The sequence below is a fragment of the Mytilus trossulus genome, chromosome 4, assembly GCF_036588685.1.
Source record: "Mytilus trossulus isolate FHL-02 chromosome 4, PNRI_Mtr1.1.1.hap1, whole genome shotgun sequence".
NCBI lineage: Eukaryota > Metazoa > Mollusca > Bivalvia > Mytilida > Mytilidae > Mytilus > Mytilus trossulus.
The window spans coordinates 14,863,998-14,882,399 of NC_086376.1; the positions used below are offsets into that span (position 1 = coordinate 14,863,998).

General features: G+C 32.6%; 1 pseudogene; it reads right to left on the reverse strand.

Moving 5' to 3' along the window:
• Nucleotides 1-2,700: 2,700 nt before the first annotated feature.
• LOC134716447 (uncharacterized) lies at nucleotides 2,701-12,922 on the reverse strand (annotated as a pseudogene).
• Nucleotides 12,923-18,402: the final 5,480 nt, after the last annotated feature.

The following is an 18,402-nucleotide window of genomic DNA, read 5'->3' on the forward strand; positions in this document are numbered from 1 at the left end:
TAATTTTATATATTTATAAATAATTATTATAAAGACCAACCTAAAAGCAAATAAGACATAAAGTACCAATGAAAGAGTATTCACAGACCCTGAGATATATTGAAAACAAATAGGAATACATACATATGTTCATTTAAGATATTTGTTTTATGGCGCTAGCTCAGCATACGTTTTCTAAGGTAATTAACTCTCTGCACGGTGAGATTGTTTAAGACATTATCTATGAGGGCCTGAATATTTCGTGATTTTACCACGGGTCGGCCCTTTATTGTCAATATTTTACTCTGAGCCCCATGAATTATTTCGATTCTAATATGACAAATACGGCCATTCGTTTGGATCGAAGCGCTATATGGTGAATCAAGTATTTTCCATCCCAATAAATAAACGCACTATTAAATTGGCGTAAAAATGAGGAGCTAACTGAATTAGTGACATGCTTAAAATTTTTCGTTTTGGATGAATTCAAATGATAATTCACATGTATGTCTGATGAGTTTTCAAAAATGGCTAATACCACATTTCAGCATTGCTTGTTAACGTTTCCTTGCTTTGATGATTTTTGGTGTCAGAAGCGTGTATTTTACTGTAAAATGCTTATATTTTTCACGTCATCTTTCTGTGACGTCGAGAAGCACATTCATAAAAAAACATATGACGTGGGAGTACGATCGGAACAGCCCTTGAAATACATTTATATTTACCACGGGTGTGTACTCAAAGCGTTTGAAGGATGTCATGTTAGAATTTATATTGTATTTTTATAATCCTCATGTGTATGTTCGATAGACATCTTTAATAGCTAGGAACGTCTCTTTGAAATACTTTTTTCTTATCCCCAGTCGACAATCAAGTTCAGCGTCGAATGTTCTTTGCATTGTACATATTAAAAAGGGAAAAACTTTGAGGAAAAAAATCAAAAGCGTTAACACATCAAACGAATGGATAGCAACTGTCATATTCCTGACTTGATACAGTCATTTTTTTATGTTGAGAATAGTGGACTAAACCTTGTTTTATTTCTATCTAAACCCCTCCCTTGTAAAACAGTTGCATCAATTTCCATCACATTGACAACGTCGCGTGAACAAAACAAATAGACGCAATAGGTAAAAATTTCAAAAATTGGAGTATATGAGTGAACATTGCGTATTCATCTTAATCATTCATCATATACATAAGTTTGTTGTTGATCTGATTGTCATTTGTATTTGTGTATTCAATATACACCAGTTCCAGATTATGATATCAAAATGACATTGGAAACCGAACTGCAGTACTGGTCATGCATCTCATGAAGTGTCGTCTGATTTTCAGAACCAGTTTGATTATTTTTGGGTTTATGCAAAAAATAAAAGACATTAACGAGAGGCAAACTATACCAGGGAACACCAAAACTAATTGATCGAACAAAAAAACGGACAATGCAATAGCTAAACAATAAAAAGACAGAGACAAATAATAGTACAAACGACACAACATATAATACTACATACTAAGCAACGCGAACCCCAACAATACTGGAGGTGATTTTATGTACTCTGGAAGGGTAAGCAGATCTTGCTTCACATATGGCACCCGTCGTAATGCTCATAATATTAAAAACCCGGTAATTCTGTAGGTAAATTCATGGTGAACAGGGAAGTGGATTGTAGTTACGACATACGAATCATATCCGATATCATCTGTGAAAGGGTTATTCCATAAACGGTGATGCCGTTCGTAAGAAATAGAAAATAACACGTTTAATGATTTATTGCGTCCGAAGTCTTTTCTGGATTTACCTTCATCAGGAACGCTGAAAGCCAAACATTTGAAATCCGAAGATAGATAAGTACCGAAAATTGTTGAAGAGCTATATGTAAAAAATACCTAAATTAATAGGAAAATTCATCTAAAGTCAACTTTGCCTGATGGAGTTGAAATGTAAACTTTACCAAGGGATGATTTCAATTTCACCATTTGTAACTCTTTGTTGAATACCTTCAATGTGAGCAGCAACACTCTATCAAAAAAAGCATGATAGTAAATCCATGCGAGGGAATATCGTATCAATTGGAAAAATGTATACGCCGTATGCAGGCGATGTTGAATTGTTTCTTCATAAAAATGGAAACTTCACAATTGGGAAGCTGAAATCATCTCTTTTGTCGTAAAGTTTTATATTTTTTGCTGTATAAAATTTTAATCGTAATTAAAATTAAAATTAAAACTGCCTTAACTCACTGAAGAATATTGCAATTTTATGAGGATATGATGACATAAAAGTGACAATCATGATTTAAACATAACATCATCATTTCAGTATATATTGAATCAGATATACGTTTGTAGAATTTCACGAATTTTTGCGCCAGTCCCAATTCCAACAAATGGTTTCCAGTTGCAAAGTTTCAAGTTTCTTTAATTATATGGATTTGAATTTTATCAATGATAGGATCAAATTAAAAATAGCATATATAACAAATCCCGAATGTGCCATTAGTTTCTTACATGACAACTTAACATATTTGTCATTTCTATTACAATAAGTAAAAATCTGTCATTCAATAAACTATGGCTGATGCATTGTAAATTGAAGATAACCGTCTCCGTTATATCCATCTAAGCAGTCATGACGTCCTATTGTTCGACATGACGTAAATGTCTTTGATTAATATTTTTCAGTTTCATCTATTTTCTGAACCCACCAGTGTTCAGTATGGGCGTACAGTTCGTTTCCAAATTGATTTCGAAAATAGTTACCCGGATTTCTAGGAACCTGAATCAATTGGCCATCCAAAAAGACTTTTGTTGGCTTTATTCCATTTGTTGCTAGTAATCCTGAAGTCAGAGTAGATTTCTCATACATTTCAAGTAACCAGTTTGTGCTATTTATAAGCAAACACCGCCATGGTTTACTAACAATTTTCACTTTGTATTTTTCTTGAGATTAACGGCCCAAGCTGCTCCAGAGACAAAAAAATTGTTGATAGGAATTTAAAATCTGCATCCGTTTCCCAAGGAATGACTTTATTGAATTTTACAGGCCCAAGTATAGTCCCACCATCTGCCTCAAAAACAATATTATACCTCTCACAAAGTTTCACGATGAATTTGATCATATCAGTAAGTTCTCGTAGACAGCAAGGCGATGCCATGAAGCCTGTATTTAATTGGCATTTTTGTTTTTGATCTTTACAAACAACCTTGATGTCAACTTCGTCAGCAATTTTCAAACGGAAAAGATGCCATTTATTGGTAAAAAGTGACCAGCTAGTCGCTTCTGCTGACTTCTCTCGTTTTTCCACATAAAACATTGAGTCTGGACAAACAACAGACTCAAACTTATTTTGTGAAATACGTAAAAAGAAATCATGAAAAACTGTTATAGCGGTCATGTTAGTGTCAAAATTATATTTTTTCAAAAGATTTGTCTTTAAAATAAATGGACCACTTATATAATCACAGAACACACATTCATGCAATGATTCGTCTTACCCCTTATGATACACTAACGAATAATTTGCATATGAACTTTGATAACAAACTAATTTCTAAATGCCTTTTTGGTCACGTGATGCTCCGCCTGCTATAACAACGTCTAATGATTCTATTTCCCGAAATAATCGTTCTAGCCGAGCATCTATGATAAATGAAGTCACTTTTCTCGCAATAAGAGTGTACTCTGTTTTTACATTTTGTATAAGTAAGTTACAAAGTTTTCCTTCTGAATCTGTTTGTGTATAATTGACAAAGATGAAATTGCTGTTTCGCTCTAACCTAGACACGTTTAAGCCTCGGTCACACCTTACCGGATAGCTCGAACGGACGCCTAACGGATAACTTTTTTTCAATCCGTTCATGTCCGTTATAAGACGTCCGTTCTTATCCGTTAGGCGTCCGTCCATATCCGTTGCATGTCCGTGAAGCGTCCGTTTTATCCGTTGACGTCCGTTTTGTCCGGTGGAAAATTTTGAGCATCTTCAAAAACTTGAACGGACGTCCAACGGATAAAATGTCCGTTGAATGGACGTTCGGCGTCCGTTTTGTATGGTACTTGTCCGTTTTGTATCCGTTACGTGTCCGTTATGCATCTATTTGAGATCCGGTAGACCAATGCACCAACGGACGTCTACCGGACGCCTAACGGACGCCTAACGGATAAAACGGATGTGAAACGGACATTAACGGAGGGATAACGGATAAAACGGATGCCTACCGGATGTAAAACGGACAAATGCCAATTGAAATTTCGCATGGTTTATTGCCTTTAATTTTTGAATGGTTTATTGCCTTTAATTATCAGATTATTTTGTTCATCCGTTTTATCTGTTACGCTTCCGTTAGGTGTCCGTTTATCCGGTACTCGTCCGTTGGATGTACGTTCGACGTCAGCTCTGTCCGGTACGTATCCGTTTCACGTACGTTCAATGTCCGTTGTGTGTCCGTTGGGCATTCGTTACATGTCCGTTAGAACACCAACGGACTCCCAACGGATAAAAAATTTGTCAACGGATTATTTTTTTTTATCCGTTAGGCGTCCGTTCGGGCTATCCTGTAAGGTGTGTCCGAGGATTAACATTGTTAATTTTTCCAATTATAATTTTGATATTCTTATTGATTTTACATACGCTTTCAATAGACGATTGTAAAGAGTGTTCCTCTGGTTTTAAAACGATAATTATTGTCACTAACTTAACTAAAGATGTCGAATATGAACATTTATCTGTTTTAAATCCTTTATCTAATTGATAAATGTCGTTACAAATATGTTTTGAAGTTTTTGTCTTTCGTTTTAACTTCTGTTCATTTATATTTGTTTTCTTTAGCAAATATTTCATAATTGACACTGCGTTATTAATGGCGTCTCTTGTTTTTGATCCTCGGACATGCATTTTAGCTTTTTGTATTGCCTTGAAAAGTTCAATTAGATATCCTTTGATAATTGACGAGTCAATCCACAATTTGCCTGTTGTACTACCATCATTTATTTCGTCATTGCGATGAGTGTCATCCGTTTGTCTGATGGTCACATTCAAGTCGCTGTATAATTTAGTATACAGAACATACAATAGATTGACATATATAAGACTGAACATGATATATCGTATAATACAGCCATCGTTGTGGTCAGTTAAGACCTGAAAAAAATAATCTTATAGCAAAATGAATATGCCAAAAAATATTTAAATAGTATTCCGAAATCATACATCTGCAATGCATTGAGGATAATAACATTACGACCAACTGTAACATTGTTCGATCTGAAGAAGATCTTATAAGAAATCGATTAATATCAACCTATACATGCTAAATGTCTGTGCTTAGTGCGTTAACTTATGATCGAGGTACCTTTGATAACTATTTATGACAATGATTACAATAAACCAATCTTTCAATGTTACCACTGTCGTACTTTCTTAACACAAAATAAAACGTACATCAATTAATGTAATCTTTAACAACTAAATGTTTTTTTTTTAATTCCAAAGACTTGACATTTGATAACATTTTAATTGCAAAATTTCTCATTAACACACATTTTGTGTTTTATGTTAGATATGCTAATTAAAATTACCTGTTATAATAGGCCAATAGAACATTAGAAAACTCGAGACTCATACATTATAGGTTATATGGTTTGCTACTGACCCCCCTACGGATCCATAGAGGGTAAGTATAATCCATAGGGGGTGAGGCCGTAGGGCAAGTCCCCTATGGATTTTATTTACCCTCTATGGATCCGCAGAGGGTCAGTAGTTAACCGTATAACGAATTTATCGCACGCTAGACTTTTTCTGCTTCGTTTTGTTGAAAAATAAACAATGAAACACAACAACATTAATAGATGAAGTCACCATTAACGCGTCATGAACCCCGTATGAAATTTCCAAACCCATTCAGTCGCGTAGGGGGTCACCACGTGACGGCGTTAAACCAATCACAACGTGATAATTTAACGGCGGTGTGATAAACAGACATATCGAAAACAGAAAAAAAAATGTTACAATTGTAACTGCACTTTGTTTGTATCCCCTTTTTTTAGAGATACTTACCTTATTTGATGAATTACTTATTTTAATGGAGTAGGGGAGATTTTCACTTTCATACACTGTGTGCAAAATAAGTATTAAATAAACTAATCATAGATACCAGGATTAAAATTTCATATAACGCTAGATGCGCGTTTCGTCTACAAATGACTCATCGATGACGCTCGAATCCAAAACGTTGAAAAGGCCAAATAAAGCATAAGAATGAAATTGAAGAGCATTGAGGTACAAACATCCTAAAAGATTTGCCAAAGACACCTAAGGTAATCTGTTCATAAAAGACAAGTAGCTATCAATATTTTGAGGCCACATATAATATCAGAGACTCGAACAAAGTCTCGGAGGAATTGTCTTTATTAGAATAACTGAAATGCAGCTACAAATACATTTATACTTTATTAATTTATAAATCATATAAATTAACTATAAATATAAGAAGATATATATAAATATTATTCACAATGTATTTCACAAAACATTATGTGTTTACATTCACATTTTTGTATTGATATATTTCTATTTACAGGCGTTTAACATCAGAATCATAGTAAGTATAGAACACCAAATCAAAAGAAATGATGCCATTTCATATGGCTTACATACTATTTGATCTATCGTAGCTGCTTTACTTGTTTACAAGCTTATATATATAGGAAGATGTGATGTGAGTGCCAATGAGACAACTATCCATCCAAAAAACAATTTAAAAAAGTACACCATTATAGGTCAATGTAAGGTAATGTCAATTATAAGTTTGATTTATAGCATGTCATGCATTATTTTCTTTTTTATATGCGTTTGTTCGTGGTAGCCAAATACTATACACAGTTATAGTTATATTGTATACTAAGCTTTTCACCTTTTTACCATTTTGCATTTATGGTCTGCTTTTATTCTTCTGCTTTTTTCAGTTTAAACATATTTTATTGTTCAAAACAAATGGATTAGACACAAGATTTTCTGCTTCTTTCGTTCTGCTTTTTTATAATTGGAAATGCATGTATTTATATGTTGCATTATGTATTGTAGTTTATAAGATCATCTTTTTTAAAAGATGTGTAAATAAACTCTTGGAGAATAGATACATAGCTTTTGTTTTAATATAATAAGTTTGGTAGCTCAAGATGACGGCAATATTTCCCATATTTATTTAAAATACTGTACCGTTATATAAAATCAATTGCTAGTAGATGGACAATAAAGGCATCAGTAGTATACCGCTGTTGAAAATTCAAGAATCGATTGAGAGAGAAAAAATCAGGGTTAATAAAAAACTATGTTCATATGCATCAATTCCATTCAGGGGAAAAGTCACTGAGCTTTGAAGGTTAATTAACAGGTTAGCAGGTAAGTTATATGTAACTAGCCTGTAAATTGTAGGTAAATTGGACAGGTAATGCATCAAATTAAAATAAGTTGGTTTTTTTTGTAAAAAGAAAACTGTGAAATGTAAATGCAAAGAACACTGAATTAAACTAAAATCATACAATGTATTGGTAGAAAGCGATATGCAAGTTTACGTCTGATCTTCTGATTTCTATGAATTAGTACATTCATGTGAAAAATAAGTTTGCTCATTATTATTTAAATCATAAAATTCTAAAATCTATTTATTACTTCTAAAAGAGGGACGAAAGATACCAAAGGGACAGTCAAACTCATAAATCTAAAACAACTGACAACGCCATGGCTAAAATCAAAAAAGGCAAACAGAAAAACAATAGTACACATGACACAACATAGAAAACTAAAGAATAAACAACAGGAACCCCACCAAAAACTAGGGGTGATCGCAGGTGCTCCGGAAGGGTAAGCAGATCCTGTTCCACATGTGACACCCGTCGTGTCTAAACTGTTGAGCAAGTTATCTTGCAATTCTTCATTTGAATATTTGTTCTCGCTATATTTTCCCCGAAACAGCTCTATTGAACCCTTTGAGAGTAAAACAACTTTACAAAATTTGATTTGTGCCAATAGTGCCTCTCTAATTATTTCTCCTTTCAATGTACATATTTATTGTTTTATTTGAGATTATCCCAGACACAACCAAATTTTAGAATTTCTCAATTCAAAGACACGTTTCTGACAAAAAGTTTCTGGGCACTTTCAAGAGCTGCATGCCTCTCAGTAACATGTGAATTGCATAGCCATTCGGAGAGTGTGTTTCTTGTCCACATTTGCAATAAGAAGTTCCTGTATGAAGTAAGCCTTATAATATTGAAGGAACAAGTCGACAAGAAGAGGGACACAATTCGTTCCATTTGAAAGTCGACAGTCTGTTACAAAGCACGTCCTTCAAACGTAACAAATATGTTTTATATCTACGTTGGTATTTTTTTATATACAAATATGTATAGCCCGTTTAATATGTGAAAAAATAAATATCAGTTTAGATTGTCCAAACATTATTTGAAAACCTGTTTGAGCTGTGTCTGCCAGCCTGTACGACATACAGACATGTATGAACAGAATGCATACTGTACATTTTCAGGAACTTTTATGTTTTTACAATGACAATTAACAAGTATAATAAACAGCAGACACTCGGATTAATTATACATGGGATTAAGTAATGCTTATTTTATCATGCATAATAATTTTTTTGCGCTCATGTTCATATTTAAATTATACAGTTTTAAATATTTTAACAGCTGCATTTACGGTCGCATTACATAGAGGTGATAAAATTTACCAGCAAGATAGTATCATTAAATACAGCGTAGTCATTGATAATGTTGGAAATGCATACGACCCCTCTACGGGTATCTTTACTGTACCAATGGACGGTATTTACTCGGTGTCTATTAGCATGATGTCAGGCCATGTAACCCCTCACACTACGCTAAGGAAGAACGGAGCAATTTTGGTGTGGTTATACACTAATAAAAACAATAATATGGCATCCCAAACTATCAACATGCATATGTTAGCAAATGACAGGATTTGGGTACAAATGAATATCAAGACGTCGAATCTATTTGATGTTTATAACACTTTTAGTGCAGTGTTACGTTCATGCTGCCAAATACAAAATGATGATATTGATTTTACTGATGTAATAATAGATGATCCTAAATAGTCATTAAGTTTGACATTTTGTTAAAGGTAGTCTTGTTTTAAGCAATAGAAATAAGTTGTTATTGTTAGTCTTATTTAAGAAGTAATAATCTTACAAAGGCATTCAATTTTTTTTTAACGACCTTATACCTTATACCTAAAATTGCATTCGACTTTTTTTTTTAAATATCATAATACTTCTACTATGACTTCAACATGACGATACATATCAATCTAAACGAATATTAAGTGGAGTATGGGTCAAATGTCAATGAGACAACTAAAACGACACACACAATCGATTGGTGTTATCATTATAATTTTTTTAATTAATTAATTGATAGTTGAATTAACCTTAAAAAAAAACAAAAAACATAAAGACAAATTACGATACCAACATGACAGTTTGATGTGAATATTTCCTGCTTTGTATTTAATCTTGTGATTAGTCTTTTTTAAAGCATGTTTGCAAATTCAAATTTTGCAGCTTATCTACTTATAATATGATACTTGCATTTGCTTTGCGTAAAAACATGTTGTTTGTCTATTGTTTTCTTCTCTTGCTTGACATCGAAACCACATTCGTAGAAACCAAAAACAAGCACATGCAGAATATAAAAAACAATTGTTCAGAAAACAATTGAAGGTCTTCCCACATCAAAGAAATTTTTATAAGTTTCTTAGACTGATGCGATAAATAATTGTTTTTCATATGCTTTAAAGTGAACTAAAGGAGATAACGTGCTACTTCCAGTGAAATGTTACTTCCGGTTTCATAAGATAGCTTCTTCCAAACTGATTCCAAAAATATATAGTTTTATATACTTTTGCCTTTAAACCCGGATATGATTGACCACTTCCGGTTTACAGAAAGTCATTTCTAGTCTTAAGTGATAAGTAAATGTATATAAATTACAGACTATATAAATTCTAAGTACTTTTATATTTAAAAAGTACGAAAAAAAGCTATTTCGGGTTTTCTAAAGGTCACTTCCGGTTGTCCTTTTTCTAGGTAATATGTCACTTAACCTTTTGTTAAAGATCATAAGGCTTTATAATGCAAAGTTAATAAGTTAAAGTAATGATAATCAATTAACCTTCTAATTAGACATTTCATGGGCACTAACTCCTATAAGATGCCATTTGATTAGTTCAGACCAAATGTAACATATCTTCATTACAATTTAGCAAACATTTTGCACTTGTTTTTTTTAAATATATCTTTTAAAGTGTTTGAGAAAATGAAGAAAAAAAAAGGAAAGTCAAAATTTAGAATTTGACCTTGACCTTTGACCTTGACCTCATTTTCTGGGTTAGGACCCAGGGACCTCAGGTAAAAAGGTTCAAGGGTTATATGGTTAAAGGTTTATGAGTTAAAAAAAACCATACCAACAAATTTATTTTGTTAAGGTAGATAACTCCTATAAAATTTCGATCCAAATTAGCCAAAAATTCATGAGGATGTAACGAACAATTTAGAAAAAGAATTTTGTCAATATCTTATTTTGTTACGAAGGAGATGCACTCACTTGATAAACAGTGAATAGGGGGATAACTCTTACAAAGTAAATGGTTCGTGTGAAATTTAAAAGCGTATAAACTATACGATACAATATGAAAAATATCTAAGTGACATCTTGCGAAACAAAAATTTCAGAATGTGGCGGGAAAAAAATAAATAATAATCAGAACCAATACAATAGGTCTATCAACAGAGAAGTCGAAGGACCTATTAATGACATTGTTGTTTTTGATATCGATTAAGTATCAAGCATACCGGCCAATTTTGTATCAACAAATTCAATATTATATGAAATGAAAATAAAATAACAATTTTACGCTTACAAAACTTGGTTTTAGTTCATCGGTAATATGAATGCAGTTTTTGATAATTCATTGATAAATTGACGTGGACTGACATGAACATGGCAAAATGTAAAGTCGTTGCAATGATTCATGATGGCAATACTTAATATTTTAGAACAGTAAGAAAACAAGTTTATACCTTACAAAACTTTGTCAAAGTTGTTGGGTTTTATGAATGTGGTATGGATAATTCATTGATAAATTGACGTGGACTGACATGAACATGTGAAAATGTCAAGTCGTTACACTGATTTATGATGACAATGCCTAATATTTTAGAATATTAAGACCTGTCTATGATCTAGAAAATATCAGAAGTGAGATAAGAGAAAAAATAAACGAATTGCCAATAGATAAAAATGTTCCTGCACTGTCAATCCTCTAATTTCATATATCGGTTATGTAAAACCAGATCCAGTTCCGTCCCAAAAATGCGGGAAACACATCATTTAGAAGAGGAACACAACGGAACAATAGAAACACTGAAATGCAACAAAACAGACGCCAACATACATAGACAGAGATAGCTTATGACAACTGCCATTTTCCTGACTGGATACATAAACCAAATGGAGAACGATACAAAATTGACTTTAAAACTACTAAGTTGAACATAAATTGAAAATTGAAGGATAAAGAGAAAAATATAGGCAATGCAGACCATGGTTTACCTATCAACTGATACATTGTAAAGTATATTAAATAGTTGTATAAATGATTTAACATATAATCAGTAGAACTATCAGACAATTCAGTTTTACGTTGCTTAAAATTTATATAATGGTTTCGAGAAATATTTATTTGCATTCGATTTCAGCATCGGTTGCGTTTCGGAGAAAAGATGGACAAGGCAAATATCTTATTTTGTAGAGCTGTGTACACTCTGCTTTGTGACAAGTTGCAATTAAACAACTGACATTTTTTTTGATAAATACGGAATATAGAAATTTGTAAAAAGATTGCAAATAAGTGTTCAGAAAAGGGATCGTCAAACCAGTAGCAATATATCGTTGTATCGACCTCATACAAAGGCTATATTTGTATAATATCAATTAAACTATTTAGGCGGTAGTTCGGATCATAAGTTTTTAATTGTTGTATGCTGTGTTGACCTTTAAGAAGAATTGTTTTAAAATCTTTTAATATTGCTACTGGTTTGACGAAGTCCGAGGTCGATATACCTCTTTGGGTCGATATATCCTGTATTGACCTCATAGAAAGGCTATATTTGTTATATTATTAATTTCAGACCATTATGCATATTTGTATCAAAATAGTCATTAATAGTCATTAGACCGTTGGTTTTCACGTTTGAATGGTTTTACACTAGTAATTTTGGGGCCCTTTATAGCTTGTTGTTCGGTGTGAGCCAAGGCTCCGTGTTGAAGGCCGTACTTTAACCTATAATGGTTTAATTTTTAAATTGTTATTTGGATGGAGAGTTGTCTCATTGGCACTCACACCACATCTTCCTATATCTATTTGATTTTGTTTGAATTTTATAGATATCATAGTGTCTGATGACAATAACAACATATTAGTTGTTATTTTTTTATACTTTTTTTGTTTGTTTGACATCTTATGTATTTGAAGATTTTTTTTCGTCAAATAATCGATCACAATTAAATATCATTTCTTTCAAAACATTTAACGATATCATGAAATTCATTACATGACGTCACAAATTAAATCGGGTTTTAGATATTCTAAAAATAACCGTGCAATATGCTCTGTGCAATATGCTTTTTGCTATCCGCCGTTTTTCTCTACCTTCGAAAATATAGTTTAACATGTGACTATCCCTAAACGAATCAAATTTGTTAAAATATACGAATTAATAATATACGGATCTATAGTCAGAGTTATGCGGATGGTTACGGTGATGATTGTGTTAATTATCATTTTGTCTGTAGATATGACATACATTTTGACTTTCATTTACCATAACGACCTGATGGTTTCATAGTTAATATGTATCAACAATCGATTAAGTTAGAAATGTTGGTTTGATAATTTTATAATGACGAGTCACTAATGTTCAATGTCGGATGACTAATATTGCAAGTTTACAAGAATGATAAACATAAAGTGTAATGAGAATGTTTTACTATACTAAATTCACACCTAGATGTCAATGTGACACAAGGTTACCGTACGGATAATTATAGATTATCGTTGGTCATCTCAACAATATTAATCTTCTCGCTTGAGCCGGTACATCGAAGGTGAGAAAAGCAATCGAGATAAAAATTAATGATAATATGGTTATCGCTTTTTTACCTATGAAGACGTTGTTAATTATATCGACAACGCACGTGCTCCCTTAGTTTAAAGTGATACATTTTCAGATCACTCGACTCCGCTGAGAAATGATATTATTAGTCAGTGAGATCAAAGGAAAATTTCGTAACATAGCGATTATGATATTTAACACTACATTGATACATTATGAAAGCGGCAAACTAAAAATGTGTATTTTAGTTAAAACAGGCGAATGTCTAGTGAGGAAGCAGAAACTTATTACCAATGTGCCAGGAGTCGAAACTGGAAGTAAAATTTAACTGTCTCGTCTGTGTTTTGGTAAAATGATTTTTGTATCGCTCCACTGTTGCGTTGTTGTTCTATTGTCAATTTCGAATATTTGTTTCTTTTTTCTGCTTATGTTCTTTGTTTAAAGAACGTCTGTTTGATATTTCCTTTTTTTGTAGAAAAAAATTTGTGTTTTCAAAGAGATTATAATAATATTACAATGTTGACCATTTTGACTGCTTTACCCAATTTCAAGAATTTATTTGGACATGCTCACATATGGTCGGTTTCTTTTCCTCATATATGTCTGTCATTTAAATGAAATTATATTCGACTTGACGAGTCACTAATATTCAATTTCGCATGGCAAATATTGCAAGTTAACAAAAGTGATATAATAAAATTGAAAACGGAAATGGGGAATGAGTCAAAGAGACAACAACCCGAACATAGAAAAAAACAACAACTGAAGGTCACCAACATGTCTTCAATGTAGCGAGAAATTCCCGCACCCGGAGGCGTCCTTCAGCTGGCTCCTAAACAAATATATACTAGATAAACATACATTTGAGAGATGAAATTTGTTATCAAATTCGATTGCAAGTAAGGAACATGATATTTGTTTTCCATTTGTTATATGGTTTGCTTAAGGTGCTGACCTGCTTTTCAGGACTTTCCCTGCAGTTTGGTGTTTTTTTGTTCTTTTACTTTTTTCAACTTTTTCACTTGTTGTTATTAAATGCAGTAGACAGTGCTCATACGTCATAAATCGTTTAAGAGAAACCAAATTTGGATAACAAACTAACACTGAGGGAAACACGTCAAATATAAAAGAAGAGCAACGAAAATCAAGTACACAGAATTGCAACAAAATCAAGCAGCAATGCAACATAGTTCTTTTTTTATTTTTTGAAACGCAACCTTTGGTATGATTTTGTAAGAAGGCAACTGTTTGTTTGTCCAAATTATTGGAAACAACGTGGTGTAATCAAACTTTATCCGTTGTTAGATATAACAAGATGCCTTGTGAATGCCACTGAGAAAACTCTCCATCTAGGTCACAGCTTGTAAAAGTCGACCATTATATGTAAAAGTATAGTATTAAACATTGAGCCTTGTCACTAACCGAACAGACGGCGTGCACAAAGCTGAGTCCACAAATCTAACGTCTTCAAATTACAAAAAACATTTACGACGTCGATATTTTCCCTCAAAAAACGTAAGCGTAACAAAAACACTGGACACTTAGTTTATCACATAATTCTTAACATTCACGTTCAAATATTTTATTTTTTTCGAACAAAAAAGTGCAGTAAATGCACATTTTGAAAATATAAATAAATATTTGCTACGAGCAGTGAAATGGAAATAATTAGCGATTATGACGTGGACCATTTTCAGAAAACAGCGTTAAAATGCCATTTCTGTAAAATGTAACATAGGACATTTAAAAAATTCAGGTGTTCAGTTTGGACAATCGAATTATTCATACGTTGCAGATTTTATCAAACCTCTGGTTTTGCACATTTCGAAAACGAAGTTATTTTGAAAATAAAAAGATAGCAATTACATATTTTTCTTACCGATTCTTCCATTTTGATTATTATTCCTATCAAATTACTACTTCTTACACATAACGAAGATCATTCCAAGGATATCTACAATGGTCGTTTTTGATTTTTTTTGCGTTAAATTTTATATAATGTCAAAGTCCGAATCTGAACAATACTATCATACGAAAATTTGGGATACAATGTTTTTGTATAAGTTTTAGGTCAAAAACTCTATTTTATGCTAATTTAATGTAACAAGTTACACCTTTTTTTTGCCGTTTTCTATATGTCCGTTTCATGCTTTATAGATTAAATATTAATTTACTTTACTAGTAATGTGGATTATTATGGCGTTCATTCATCATTTTATCAATAAAAAAAAAAAATTCTTTAAAAAATATTATAAATACATATAAATATTATATATATAAAGCTATTGATAAAGCGCATTTGACAGTTGCCGTCAACTTTGTGCACGTCGTCACAGCAAGCTATGAAGGACACCATAGTTATAAGTACTAAACCGATCAAACAGGAAACCAACGGTATATTCTATGTTGCAATGTTTATCATCGGTATAAAGACATCATTCGTAAATATAGCTCAACATGCAGACTTTTTATACGTTCAGGTATTTCACATCCAATTTTTTTATTGAAATATTCTTTATAAAGCACAAAGGTGTCAGTATTCACCTCATAAACTTAAAAAACCTTTGAATAGACTTATTAAGAAGGGATATAATTACGATGCTGTTGTCAAGTCATTAAAGATTGCATATTTTGGCGTTAATATTGAGTCACTGATAAGGTCTTTGCGTCGGAACTAAACACATTTATTCTAAAAACAGTTGATGGCATGACACGGGTTATGTTCTTCTCATATATGTTATGATGGTATGATACTAAACCCCTTACGGGAAGGATTGTGCCTGATGTTCATATGATGAAATCATAATCTTTCAGTCAGTTTAATTCAAGTCTGGAGCTGGCATGTCAGTTAACTGCTAGTAGTCTGTTGTTATTTATGTATTATTGTCATTTTGTTTATTTTCTTTGGTTACATCTTCTGACATCAGACTCGGACTTCTCTTGAACTGAATTTTAATGTGCGTATTGTTATGCTTTTACTTTTCTACACTGGTTAGAGGTATAGGGGGAGGGTTGAGATCTCACAAACATGTTTAACCCCGCCGCATTTTTGCGCCTGTCCCAAGTCAGGAGCCTCTGGCCTTTGTTAGTCTTGTATTATTTAAATTTTAGTTTCTTGTGTACAATTTGGAAATTAGTATGGCGTTCATACTCGTATATTTGTTTAGGGGCCAGCTGAAGGACGCCTCCGGGTGCGGGAATTTCTCGCTACATTGAAGACCTGTTGGTGACCTTCTGCTGTTGTTTTTTTTATTTTGGTCGGGTTGTTGTCTCTTTGACACATTCCCCATTTCCATTCTCAATTTTATAACGAGAAACGAGAATCACTTGTGAACCACATCAACAAACGACAACCACTAAACATCAGGTTCTTGATTTAGGACAGCTGCAAATAATTGCAACTAGTTTAAATACTTTTATAGGTGCCATCTTCACCTAATTTAAAACAATAACTTTAAATCACATCAGAGAAAAAACACACTGAAAAACTCAAATGACATAGTATCAAAACCAACTTAACTTAAACTGAACGAATACAATTGATCGATGACACAATGCATATATAAAATTGATAAAGCATGGGGTTAGATGTTAAACAATGTCGGAAAGACAGCCATGCAATCGTTTTGCATGTTGGTGCTTGATCTTATATAGAATTTCACGAGTTTATCGGGGCCTGTTATAGCTGACTATGCGGTATGGGCTTTGCTTATTGTTGAAGGCCGTACAGTGACCTATAGTTGTTAATATCAGTGTCGTTTTGGTCTTGTGTGGATAGTTGTCTCATAGGCAATCATACCACATCTTCTTTTTTATATATATAAAATTGATAAAGCATGGGGGTTAGATGTAAAACAATGTCGGAAAGGCAACCTCTCGATCGTTTTTCATGGTGGTGCTTGATCTTATTTAGATTTTCACGAGTTTGCCATGTTTGATATTGCTTAGCTAATGTACAATTGGTAATACAATCAATAAAATGAAAATAAACATAGTTACGAAAGTTTTTTTTTTACCAACACATTGATTATGATTGAGTTAACTACACATGGATTATTACACCTGTTACGCAGTATCAACATTGTAACTTTCATTGATTTGTTTTTCGCTTATAGTTTCTATCTATTTCACATTTTGTATACATTTTAGATGATTTACACACATGATAAAAATCGTTTAACTACCAGCAATTAATTGCTCACAAATACAAGAATAACTTTAAGAATTACTTTGAAAATATCATGATGGTAGGAAATTTAATTCGTGGTTTAATTTTATTTTTGAATATATAATGTTTTTGATGTGTACGTTTATTGATATCACCAAGTTTTTATTTGGAATTATGTTGCTCAGTCTTCAGCTGTCTATGCTGTGATTATTTTCGAGTTATTAGTTTGAATATCCTATTTGGAATTCTAGCCTTTATTAATTAAGGAAGATAAATATAATCGGAGAAATATTTGTCCTTTTTTGCAAAAGAGTATTCAATATATACAGGACTTTTTATGTAAAGATACTGTTATTCACCCAAATGTCATCAAATTGAGAATGGAAATGGGGAATGTGTCAAAGAAACAACAACCCGACCATAGCAAAAATAACAGCAGAGGATCACCAACAGGTCTTCAATGTAGCGAGAAATATATAAAATAATTTATACTATTTCAGTGATAATGAACTCCATACTAATTTCCAAAATGTACACAAGAAACTAAAATATTAAAAATACAAGACTAACAAGGGCCAGAGGTTCCTGACTTGGGACATGTGTAAAAATGCGGCGGGGTTTAACATATTTATAAGATCTCAACCGTCCCCCTATACCTCTAGCCAATGTAGAAAAGTAAATGCATAACAATACGCACATTTAAAATTCAATTCAACAGAATTCCGAGTCTGATGTCAGAAGATGTAACCAAAGAAAATAAACAAAATGACAATAAAACATAAATAACAACAGACTACTAGCAGTTAACTGACATACCAGGTCCAAACTTCAATTACGTGTTCAATATTAGGCACAATCTTTCCCGTTAGGGATTTAGGTTTTTGTTGTGGTGGCTTTCTGAAGAAAAAAATTAATACAACGTGAAAAAAATCTTGATATGATCGTGTTGCAGGCCGCACAACGTTGATTTTTTAGGTTTTTTCCCAAAAGAAAGGTAAATAAATTAATAAACAAAAAACTAAGTCAGTGACTGTTTGATTATT